At 38.5% G+C, this 12,479-nt stretch overlaps 1 non-coding gene across 1 annotated transcript; it reads left to right on the top strand.

Annotated features, from left to right (window-relative positions):
- The first annotated feature begins 1,180 nt into the window (after positions 1 to 1,180).
- Positions 1,181 to 1,287, top strand: LOC121228537 (small nucleolar RNA R71). Its single transcript, XR_005926113.1, has one exon. It is a non-coding gene; the product is annotated as a small nucleolar RNA R71 (small nucleolar RNA).
- Positions 1,288 to 12,479: the final 11,192 nt, after the last annotated feature.

Below are 12,479 nucleotides of genomic sequence, written 5' to 3'. Positions count from 1 at the left end.
AGCCCCTAAATCAGCTAATGCATGACTTATATCTAAACTACCAATTAAGCAATGAATTGTAAAACTCCCTGGATCTTTCAATTTGTGGGGTAGCTTATTCTGTAGAATAGCTGAGCAGACTGCGTTCAGCTCCACATGCGACGCTTCATCCAACTTCCGCTTATTTACTAAAAGCTCTTTTAAAAATTTCATTGCATTTGGCATCTGCGACAGAGCTTCAATAAATGGTAAGTTAATATATAATTTTTTCAAAAGTTTGAGGAATTTACCGAATTGTTCGTTTGAGCAGTCTTTCCTTGTCCCGTTAGGGTATGGGACACGAGGTCTATATTCTTCATTCACCGTTTTGTTATGACTTACCTCACTTTTACCTTTGCTCACCACAGTTTCTTGCATCAATTCTGGCTCAGGCGCAATGAATCCTTCCTTATCTTGAGTACTAATTGCGTTGAGGTATTCCCTTGGATTTGGTTCAGTATTACTTGGTAAGCTACCTTGTGCTCGTTCGGAGATTAGTTTGGATAGCTGGCCTATCTGAGTTTCGAGCCCTTGGATCGATGCTTGTTGATTCTTAAGTGCTGTCTCAGTATTTTGGAAATGGGTTTCTAATACTGAGATGAATTTAGAGAGCATCTCTTCAAGGTTCGGTTTCTTCTCTTGTTGATAAGGTGGCTGTCGAAAGCCCTGAGAGTTCTGTGGCTTTCGATTCCCTTGACCACCCGAAGAGAAATTTGGGTGGTTCCTCCAACCTGCATTATAAGTATTATTGTATGGGTTATTTTGAGATCTAAAGTTATTGTTACCCATATAGTTGACTTGTTCCTCTTCGGTTGTAGGATTGAAAGATTAATATTCTGTTTGCACACCTCCTCTACTTGAGTCACACCTTATTACTGGATGTACCTACGTAGAACCAAGTAAGCCATCAATCTTTTTATTGAGAAGTTCTACCTGATTTGACAGCATAGTAACTGAGTCGACGTTATAAACACCGGCTATTTTTCTTGGCTTAGTCCTTATAATTTGCCACTGATAGTTATTAAGTGACATTTCTACAATGAATTCATAAGCCTCTTCAGGTGTTTTGTTGTTGATGGTTCCTCCAGCAGCTGCGTCAATCATCTGTCTTGTCGAGGGATTCACACCATTGTAAAACGTTTGAACTTGCAGCCATAGAGGTAACCCATGGTGAGGGCACCTTCGCAATAGATCCTTGTATCTCTCCCATGCATCGTAAAGAGTTTCTAAGTCCATCTGCACAAAAGAAGAGATATCATTACGTAACTTAACGGTTTTAGCCGACGGAAAATATTTTAGTAGAAATTTTTCGGTCATTTGTTCCCAAGTAGTGATAAACCCTCGTGGTAACGAGTTTAACCACTGTTTAGCTTTGTTTCTCAGTGTAAAAGGGAATAACCAAAGGCGAATGGCATTATCAGAAACACCATTACTTTTGAAAGTGTCGTAAAATTCCAGAAAATTCGCCAAGTGAGTGTTGGGATCCACATCCTGCAAACCATCAAACTGAACAAACTGCTATATCATCTGAATTGTGTTAGGTTTCAGTTCAAAATTATTCGCAGCAATAGCAAGTCTAACTATACTTGACTCAGTTCCTGTTAAACAAGGTTTAGCATAGTCATACATAGTGCGTGGAGCAGGATTTCGATTAACCGCAATTGCAGGAGGTAGCTGATTGTCTTGGTTTTCAGCTATCTTTTTGATTGGGGTTTGAGTATCGTCTTCTTACTCGTTCTCTGTGTATCGTAAGCTTCGACTTATTTCTCTTTGATTTCTGCGAACTGTACGATTGATTTCTTCGTCAAAAAGTAATGGTCCTGACGAGTTTCTTCTAGTCATAAACTATAAAAACCTGCCAAGAGAAGGAAAACGTAAATTAATAAATAATAATAATAATAAAATTAAATTAAATTGCAAGAAAAATAAATGGCTAAAGTAATAAAAATTGAGTGTTCCTAATATCTTAGTTCCCCGGCAACGGCGCCAAAAACTTGATTGCTTGATTTCGTGATAGGTTTTAAATATTTATAATTATTCGTTCTTGAACTAACAATTATCGCGATGTAGGCAAGTGTACCTATCGAACAGTAGTATAGTTTTAGCAAGACCAGATTGTCGAACCCAAATGAACTAAAAGTACTAGTAATGATTGTCCTTTTATTATCTAGCCTAATAATAAAGAGGTTTTGTTTTAATTAACTAATTATCTAAACTAAGAACTTACAGAGAAAAGAATTGGGGAATTGCTTTTGGGAAAAATCGATTGACTTAAGGCAATACCTAAGGACAAATCCACCTAGACTTTACTTGTTATTCTGGCTCCGAATCAGACGATGTATTCATTCTACTTGTTCCGTAGGGATCCCTAAGTTATGTTATTATCCCTATTCAAGACTAATAACGTCTAATCCCTAGATTGAATAATCGAGACTTTTCTCTAATTAACATTCTAGGGTTACATTAACTCGATCTATGGATCCCCTTATTATGTTTCACCTAATCCTGCAAAATCTTGTCACCCTATTTCTAGGCGCGCAATCAACTCCGCTTAATTATGACAAAAGTACTCTTAGACAGGGTCTATTCTTCCTCTAAATAAGAGCATGTCTTGAATCAGTACCCTGGGATATCAAAACAAGAATTAAGAACACATAATTAAGAACAAGTTAAATATTTATCATACGATTCAGAAAATAATAACAAGATTCGTCTTATATTTCATTCCCCTTAGGTATTTAGGGGTTTTAGTTCATAACTAAATAAGAAAACATCTCAGAAGAATAAAGAATACAAAACATAAAGAAAACCCAAAACTCCTGAACGAAAATTGAGAAGTGGTCTTCAGTCTTGATGATGAATCCAGCTTCTGAGATGGATCAATCGACTTTCTTGGAGTAATTCCTCACCCCCTATTCTTCGTCCCCCTTTTCTCCTCTTCTAGGGTATATTTATAGGCTTTGGAATGCCTATGAGCCCTCAAAAGTGGCCTTTTTCAAATTGGACTCAACTTGGGCTCGGCAAAGACACGCTCGTGTGACATGCCCGTGTGCGATTACTTCAGGCCGTGTTCGAGCCTGCAAAATTGACACGGCCGTGTGGTCTGTCCATGTGAGGAGGTCCAGGCCATATTGATTTCGTACCTTGGACCATTTCCTCTGTTTTTGGCCCGTTTCTCGTTTCTTTTTCTCTCCTATGCTCTCCTAAGTATAAAACATGAAATTAAAGCATTAGGAGCATCGAATTCACCAATTCTAATGAGAAGTCATCTATAAAATGCATTAAACATGGGGTAAAAATATGTATAATTTATGGTTTATCAGCGTGTCATCTTTCCACATGGGTGTATGCCCCTATCTCAAGTTACATTTTTTTTTAAGTCTTTAAAGATGTTTGCTTTAATCCCGGATAGTTTTCCAAGGATGATTTGGGCCTTGTAGGCCTATATTGATAATTTTTGGATTAAGAGCGAAAAGTTTTAAATTTGATTTAGTTTTTATAACTAGAAAATGATCGTATGATGTGTATAAGTCAGGTCATGCCTCATGCCTAGTCCTGGCCTTGGAATAGGATGAGGGGTGTTACATTTAATGGTATTAGAGCCAGTGTTTAGTTGATTCTAGGACTAACCTAGCGTGAGTACGAGTCTAGCTATACATGCCATAATTGTATATTGATAGTGTGACGACTCTTAATAAAATAAATTGTGTTTTTATATATAGTAAATGGATCCTGACATGGCTACGATGGATAACATGGAAAGTAATGTGCCGGCTCTCGCTGAAGGGACCGCACTAATAGATAGTGGGCCCGTGATAATTGTCAGGGTGGAGGGGCTAGAGAAGCTTACCTCCACATGATGGATGCATGTTACTCGGAGTTCATTCATGCGAATCTGAATACTCCACCTCCCCCACCTCCCCCAATTCCTCAACCCATTCATATAGCTCCTCAAGGAGCAAACATGGCTAGAAGAGAGAAACCTCCCGTGGATAGAATTAGAAAGCATGGGGCCGAGGAATTTTAGGCAAACATAGATGACGACCCAGAGAGAGCAAAAGTTTGGTTGGAGAATACCATTAGGGTCTTTGATAAGCTATCATGCACACCTGAGGAATGCATGAAGTGTGCAGTGTCACTCTTGCGAGACTCGGCCTACCAATGGTTGAACACTCTTGTGTCGATCGTACCGAGAGATCGGATAACATGGGAATTATTTCAGGAAGAGTTTTGAAAGAAGTACATTAGCCAAAGGTTCATCGACTATAAGTGTAACACCCGAAACCCGTGCCCTACGTCGGGACAGAATACGAGACGTTACTAAACTTAAACACTTGCATTTAAACGTTTCCGAGTCACCAAGACTTGATCAAATTTAAAATTTTTTCAAACTTTATTAAATCTCCTTAATATAGGCCTATCAGGCTTCAAACATTCATTGGAAGCCATTCGAAACCAACTCGGGTCTTTAAGCCGACGTAATAAACATGACCTTTGACACAGGGCACACGCCTGTGTGGAAGGGCAATACGCTCTTGTGGTCATTATAACATGGTCGTGCTGATGACCCGTGAGACACACACGACCTAAGCATCTAGGGACACGCCCGTGTCCCATGCCCGTGCGAATTAAATTCTAAATTCGACCCTACAGGGGTTTTCACACGGCCTGACACACGCCCATGTCCCTCACACGGCCATGACACGCCCATGTCCTAGCCCATGTCTAAAAACCTTGACATTCTATTTCTGATGTCAGCATCAAATTTAGGGCACACGGCCAAGTCAAACGCCCATGGCCAGAGGCTATGTCCTCCCTACGACTGAGACACACGGCCGTGTCTCTGCCCGTGTGTTTACTACCATGCATACTGACTTGTAAATTTTACGTGTAGGGGACACACGACCAAGCAACACGCCTGTGGGGCTGACCGTGTGTCACACCCGGCCTAGACACACGCCCGTGTGTCTACCCGTATGGACAAAATCAGCCTATTTACCAAGCCTTTTTGCCACCCTTACGTGCACTAACCTGCATAACATCTAACATGACAAATCCACACAACAATACAAGGTCTAACTAGCCACACAAGGCATTATCTCATTCATACAATTTACTCATCCATGAAAGTATCTTCATTTGCATATATCAATAACGAACATTAGCCATTATCCGAGGTTTTATACAAAATGAAGGGATTCATCCCAAGCAAACACATTTGGCTGAATTAACATTGACACAAAACTCAAAAGTCTAAGCCCTATACATGCCAAATTCAAAATAATAAAATCAACTATACCAAGTGCTTTGGTTGATAGTGTGATCGATACCTCCGACGTCTGATGATCCTCGAGTTAATTAGACGGTACTATAAGAAAATGGAAAGGAAATGGGGTAAGCATAAAGCTTAGTAAGTTGCATGAAAATAAAAATCAGCTAATTGTCATAGGATAATATGCTAATAACCTTTCATAGCTAGTTCATGAATACCATAAGTAGAAATAAACACAACTTATTCATCACCATCCAATACAATTCATATGGCATATATTGAGCCCATATCTCATACATTTCAAATAGGTACCTGTACCACTCACAACATGGTTATACTTTTCTCGTTTAACTTAAATTGTAAATCTCACCGTTGAACCATTTGGAATGCTATCGGATATTCACTTAGCCTCAAACATAAGATATAATGCCGATGCCATGTCCCAGACATGGTCTTACACTGATTATCAAAATCGAGGCCGACGCCATGTCCCAGACATGGTCTTACACTAGCTCTCACATATCTGTGCTGATGCCATGTCCCAGACATGGTCTTACACTAACACCTCTATACGTGTCGATGCCATGTCCCAGACATGGGCTTACACTGACACATCTCGTAACTGATGCATGTCCCAGACATGTCTTACACTAGCTTACATCTCAAGGCCGATGCATGTTCCAGACATTCTTACACTAGTACACAAATAACCCGAATGTCATGGCATGTATATCCGATTCATTTCCTAAGGTTTAAACAGGAGTTCTACTATCTCAATATTCATCATACATAATCATTTCCACAAACAAAAAATTTATGCTATATAAATTCTAACACATATAATAACAATGTAGTTGTATTATTTACATACAACTTACCTCGGGTTACAAAATGTAGACGACTAGTTCGGCTTAGTCCACTTGGTTTGCTTTTTTCCTGTCTAGGCCTGAATTTTGTAATTCTTGATCTATAATGATAAAAATTCACAAATTTAATCATTTTATTGATCTAGGTACTCAACCATTCATAATTAGGCAAAATTGACCATTTTACCCTTGGACTTTCACAAAATTATGATTTTTCCCTTGGGCTCGTAAATTAATTTTTATCAAATTTTCACATTAACCAAGCCTATTTGAACCTATTTCATACTTATAGCAACTCAAAAATTCAAACATTTCACTCGTTTATTACCTATTTTACAATTATGCAAAATGGTCATTAGTTAGGGTTTCCATGAAAACTACTTCACAAAAGTTGTTTACTTCACAACTATAACTCATATTCTTCAATAAAATTTCAGCAAACATCATGATCTCATTCATAGGAAATCCCTAGACTATCAACCATTTTGCAAAATGGTCCCTCCATTGGCTAGCTCAAGCCATAAGGATCACAAAAACACAAAAAGTATCAAGAAAAGTCATCAAAATCACTTACTTGTAGAGATATTAAGTGGCTGAAAATTTTCAAGATTCAAAACCCTCTTATGGATGATATTTTTGGTGGGAAGAAAATGAGAGAAAATATGATATAATTCTCTCTTTGTTTTATTTTATTCAAAGCCAATTTAGTCACCAAATCTACCTAATCTTTGACCTTTTGAACATTCTGTCTCTATGGTCGGCTAGCTTGTCTTTTAAGGGCCTAATTGCCTTTAAAGACCCCTAAGTTAGGTTCTCTAGCTATTTGACACCCTTAGCTATCAAAATAGGACTTTTGCACTTTATGTTATTTAGTCCTTTTTTCACAATTAAGCATTAAGTCGCTAAAATTAATTCACCAAAATTTTCATACTCTCATATAATCATGCCACGACACATAAAATAATATTAAAAATAATTTCTCCGTCCTCAAATTAGTGATCTCGAAACCACTATTCCGACTGGGCTCAAAATTGGGCTGTTACAAAAAGAGGAAAGAATTCCTCGAATTGAAGCAAGGCCATATGACAGTGATAGAGTATGAGGGCAAGTTTGTGAGACTCAGCAAGTATGCACGGGAGTGCGTATCCACAGAAGTCAAGATGTGTAAAAAATTTGAAGATGGATTGAATGAAGACATCCGTCTATTAGTTGGCATTTTAGAGTTGAGGGAGTTTGTAGTACTTGTTGAGAGAGCTTGCAAGGCCAAAGAATTGGCCAAAGAAAAGAGAAAAGCTGACATCGAGTCTTGTGACTCAAAGAAAAGATAGATGGAGAAATCACACCAAACCTCATCTAAGAGATCGTGGGAGTTTCCTACTCGATCAAATGCGTCAGTAGGATTTTCGAGCAAAAACAAGAGCAAACAACATGCAGTGTCTAAAGCTCAAACCACTTCTATCGCAAGTGTTGATAGTGCCAGACCAAATAGACCAGAATGTTCAGTGTGGTAGATGTCATTTCAGTGAGTGCCGAGGTAATGAAAAAGGCTGCTTTAATTGTGGGTCGTTGGACCATTTTATTTGTAGCTGTCTCGAGATGTTCGAGAAAAATAAAAATCAAAGTGTGAGATCGGGTAACGCTCGTTCAAGCGGTAGACCATATAAGAACTCGGGAAGTGAGGCTAGCAGTAGAGGTGCGCCTAGAGATGCTGCTGTGAGGTCCGAGGGTAGAGCGCCTGCAAGGACTTATGTTATACGTGCTCGTGAAGAGTTAGAGTCTCCCGATGTGATTACGGGTACCTTTTCTATGCACGATATATCTGTCGTTACTTTGATTGACCCGGGGTCTACCCATTCCTATATTTGTATGAAATAGATACCCCGTATGAATGTGATAGTCGAGTCCACTGAATTTGTTGTAAAAGTGTCCAACCCTTCAGGCAAACATGTGTTAGTTGACCAAGTGTGTAGAAATTATCCCTTACTGATTAGAGGTCATTGTTTTTCGGCTAACTTAATGTTATTACCGTTTAATGAATTTGATGTAATCCTTGGGATGGATTGGTTAACTTCTCATGGTGTTGTAGTGGAATGTGGACGAAAAGTTATCGAGTTGAAATGTGGGAGCGGAGATGTTCTTCGGGATGAAACGGATGAATTAGACAATTCACCTGTAGTAATATCGTCTATGACTGCAGAGAGATATTTGAGAAAAGGGTGCGAATCTTACCTCGCCTTTGTGTTGAATACTCAAACATCTGAATTGAAGATTGAGTTAGTACCAGTGGTATGTGAGTTCGCAGATGTGTTTCCGAAGGAATTACCTGGATTGCCTCCGGTGAGGGAAGTTGAATTTGGAATTAAATTAGTCCTTGGCATGGTACCCATCTAAATTTTTCCGTATAGGATGGCTCCGACAGAGTTAAAGGAGTTGAAAGTCCAGCTACAAGAGTTAACCGATAAAGGTTTTGCGAGACCGAGCTTTTCTTTGTGGAGTGCTCCAGAACTTTTTGTGAAAAAGAAAGACAGGTCGATGAGGTTATGTAAAGACTACAGACATCTTAACAAGGTGAATGTAAAGAACAAGTGTCCCTTCCCAAGGATAGAAGATCTGTTTGACCAATTGAAAGGACCCGTCATGTTTTCCAAGATAGACTTGAGGTCCGATTATTACCAGCTCAGAGTAAACGAGTAAGATGTACTGCAAACTGCATTTAGGATAAGGTATGGGCACTATGAGTTCCTTGTCATGCCCTTCGATTTAAAAAATACCCCTGCGGTATTTATGGATTTGATAAGCCGCATTTTCTGACCGTATTTGGATAAGTTCGTGGTGCTCTTTACCGATGATATTTTGATTTGTTCTCAAGATGCGAGTGAACACGCGGAGCACTTGAGAACTATTTTGCAAACCTTTAAGTATAAGCAGCTGTATGCCAAGTTTAGTAAAAGTGAGTTTTGGCTCCAAGAGGTCAGATTCTTATGATACATCGTGGCGGGCGATGGAATTAGAGTTGACCCTAGTAAGATATCAGCCATTATTGAGTGGAAACTACCGAGAAATGTGTCAGAGTTTAGAAGCTTTTTAGGACTAGCGGGCTACTATAGACGGTTTGTTAAAGGGTTCTCCATGAGAGCTACTCCGATGACGAGGTTGCCACAGAAAGAGGTCAAGTTCGAATGGACAGAAAAGTGCCAACAGAGTTTTGAAAAGCTAAAGGCCTTATTAATCGAAGCCCCAGGTTTAGTGCAACCGGAACCAAGAAAAGAGTTTATGGTATATAGTGACGCCTCCTTGAATGGATTGGGGTGCATACTCATGCAAGAAGGTAAGGTCATAGCTTACGCTTCGAGACAACTGAAGCCACATGAGAAAAACTACCCGACGCACGATTTAGAGTTGGCCTCCATCGTGTCCACATTGAAAATTTTGAGACACCATTTGTATGGCGAGAGATGTTGGGTATTTACTGACCATAAGAGTTTAAAGTATTTGATGACTCAAAAGGAGCTGAATCTACGGAAACGAAAATGGTTGGAGTTGATAAAGGATTACGAGTTGGTGATTGACTATCACCCCGGGAAGGCGAATGTAGTCGTCGATGCATTGAGTAGGAAATCATTTTTTGCTTTGAGGGCTATGAATACTCAATTGACCGTGACTGATGATAGTTCAATTCTAGCCGAGATGAGTGCTAGACTGATGTTCCTTCAGGAAATTTATGAAGCTCAGAAAGGTGATAAGGATTTGCAAGCTAAGATGGCTCAGTGTGAGATGAGAAATGAATCAAAATTTCGTGTTGGTACCGATGGTTGTATGATGTACTGAGATAGGATTTGTGTGCCTAAGGACGATGAGATTATTTAGAAGATTTTACGAGAAACACATGTACTGGTGGTCGAGAATGAAAAGAGACATTTCAGAGATTGTTTCTAAATGTCTAGTTTGTCAACAAGTGAAGGCCAAACACCAAGTACCTTCGAGTTTACTTCAACCCGTAATGGTTCTCGAGTGGAAATGAGACCTTGTAACCATGGATTTTGTGTCAGGGTTGCCTTTGACGCCAAGGAAAAAGGATTCCGTTTAGGTCGTTGTTCATAGATTAACAAAGTTGGCACATTTTATCCCAGTGCGTACCGACTATTCCCTTGAAAATTTGGCTGAATTGTATGTTTCTGAGATCGTGAGACTTCATGGAGTACCCTTGTTGATTATTTTAGATAAAGATTTGAGATTTACCTCGTGGTTTTGGAAAAAGTTGCAAGAGGCATTGGGAACAAAACTGTATTTCAGCACGACATTTCACCCGCAAACCGACGGTTAATCAAAAAGAGTGATTCAGATCTTAGAAGACATGTTGCGGTGTTGTGTTCTCAAGTTTCAAGGTAGTTGGGAAAAGTACTTACCGTTGGTAGAGTTTTCCTACAATAATAGTTATCAGTCAAGTCTGAAAATGGTGCCTTATAAGGCTTTATATGGAAACAAGTGTCGGACGCCCTTATCTTGGACCGAACTTAAAGAAAATCAAATCTACGGGGTTGATTTAGTCAAAGAAACCGAAGAGAAAGTTAAGGTGATTCGCGACTGTTTGAAGGCCGCGTCAAATAGACAGAAATCCTACACGGATTTGAAACGAAAGGAAATTGAGTTTTAAGTCAGTGATAGGGTGTTTTTGAAAGTATCCCCTGTGGAGGAAAGTCCTCAGATTCAGTAGAAAAGGCAAGCTGAGTCCTCGTTTTATAGAACCTTATGAGATTACTGAGAAAGTAGGGTCTGTTGCTTACCGATTGTCCCTACCCTCAGAGTTGGAAAAGATTCACGACATGTTCTATGTGTCCATGTTGTAACGATATAGATCGGATCCTTCGCATGTGATCGTGCCAACTGAGGTTGAGATCCAGCCAGATATGACTTATGGTGAAGAGTCGATTAAGATTTTGGCTCGGGAGGTTAAACAATTAAGGAATAAGAGTACAACACTTGTTAAAGTTTTGTGGCATAGACTTGGAGTCGAAGAAGCCATATGGGAACCCGATGAGACCATGAGAGATCAATACCTGAACTTATTCACTGGTAAGATTTTTGGGACGAAAATCCCTAAGGGGGAATTGTAACAACCTGATTTTGGGCTTATTTGGAACAGTGGTTTCGGGACCACAAATCTTAAGTCAAAAATTATTTTTTATTTATTTTTTTATTATTATTTTGGTGTCATAGTATGATTATTTGAGTGTATAAAAATTTTGGTGAATTAATTTTATTGTTGTGAGCTTAATTACGAAAAAAGGACTAAATCTCACAAAGGGTAAAAGTTTTATTTTACCTTATAGATATACCAAATGACTAGAGAACCATAATTGGAGGTCTTTAAAGAGCAAATAGACCCTTTAAAGAGGCAAGGCCAACCATAGGGACAAGATAAATCAATTGGTCAAATGGTTAAGTGAGTTGATGACTTAATATTTTCTAGAAATAAAATAAAGAGAAAATTGTTTTCATCTTTTTACTCTTATTTCTTCTACCGATTTTTCCTCCCAGAAATAGCCAAGGGAGCTTAAACTTTCAGCCATTTATTCCTCTCTCAAGTAAGTGATTTAGATGGTTATTTTTGATGATTTTGGTACTTTTGGAACCCTTGTAGCGTGAGCTATCTATTGAGGGGACTATTTTGCAAAATGGTTGATAGTCTAAGGATTTTCCATGAAAGGATTTATAATGTTTCCTGATTTTTAATGGAAGAAAATGAACCTTGGTTTTTAAATAAACAACTTTTGTGAAAGAACTTCTCATGAAAACCATAATAGGACCATTTTGTAAAGATTATAAAATAGAAGACACTTTTGTGAAATAATGGAAATTTTTGGTTACTATAAGAGTAAAAAGGGTTCAGCTAGGCTTAAGACATGAGGAAATTCGATAAAAAATTGATTTCTGGGCCTAGGAGTAAAATGGTCATTTTGTGAAAGCTAGGGGCAAAATGGTTATTTTTCCAAAAATGTAAATTTTTTATTGTATAAATTTATCTAGTGATTAAATGGATTAATTTTTATTATTTTAGATCAAGAAATAAAAAATTTGAACCTAGACCAGGGGAAGGCGAAGCAAGTAGATTAAAACAGACTAGTCACCCACATTTTGAAATCCGAGGTAAGTTGTATGTTAATAATGCAACTATATTGTTATGATGTGTAATTGAATTGATATTGTATAAATTGTTTTGTTTGTGAATATGGGTATGCATGTTGAGAAATTAATGCAATAAAGACTCCCGGTTGAACATTAGGAATAGAATTGGATATTCATGCCATGACATTGGTGATATG

The sequence above is a fragment of the Gossypium hirsutum genome, chromosome A04 (assembly GCF_007990345.1).
Source record: "Gossypium hirsutum isolate 1008001.06 chromosome A04, Gossypium_hirsutum_v2.1, whole genome shotgun sequence".
NCBI lineage: Eukaryota > Viridiplantae > Streptophyta > Magnoliopsida > Malvales > Malvaceae > Gossypium > Gossypium hirsutum.
This window is presented reverse-complemented; position numbering and strand designations above follow the sequence as displayed.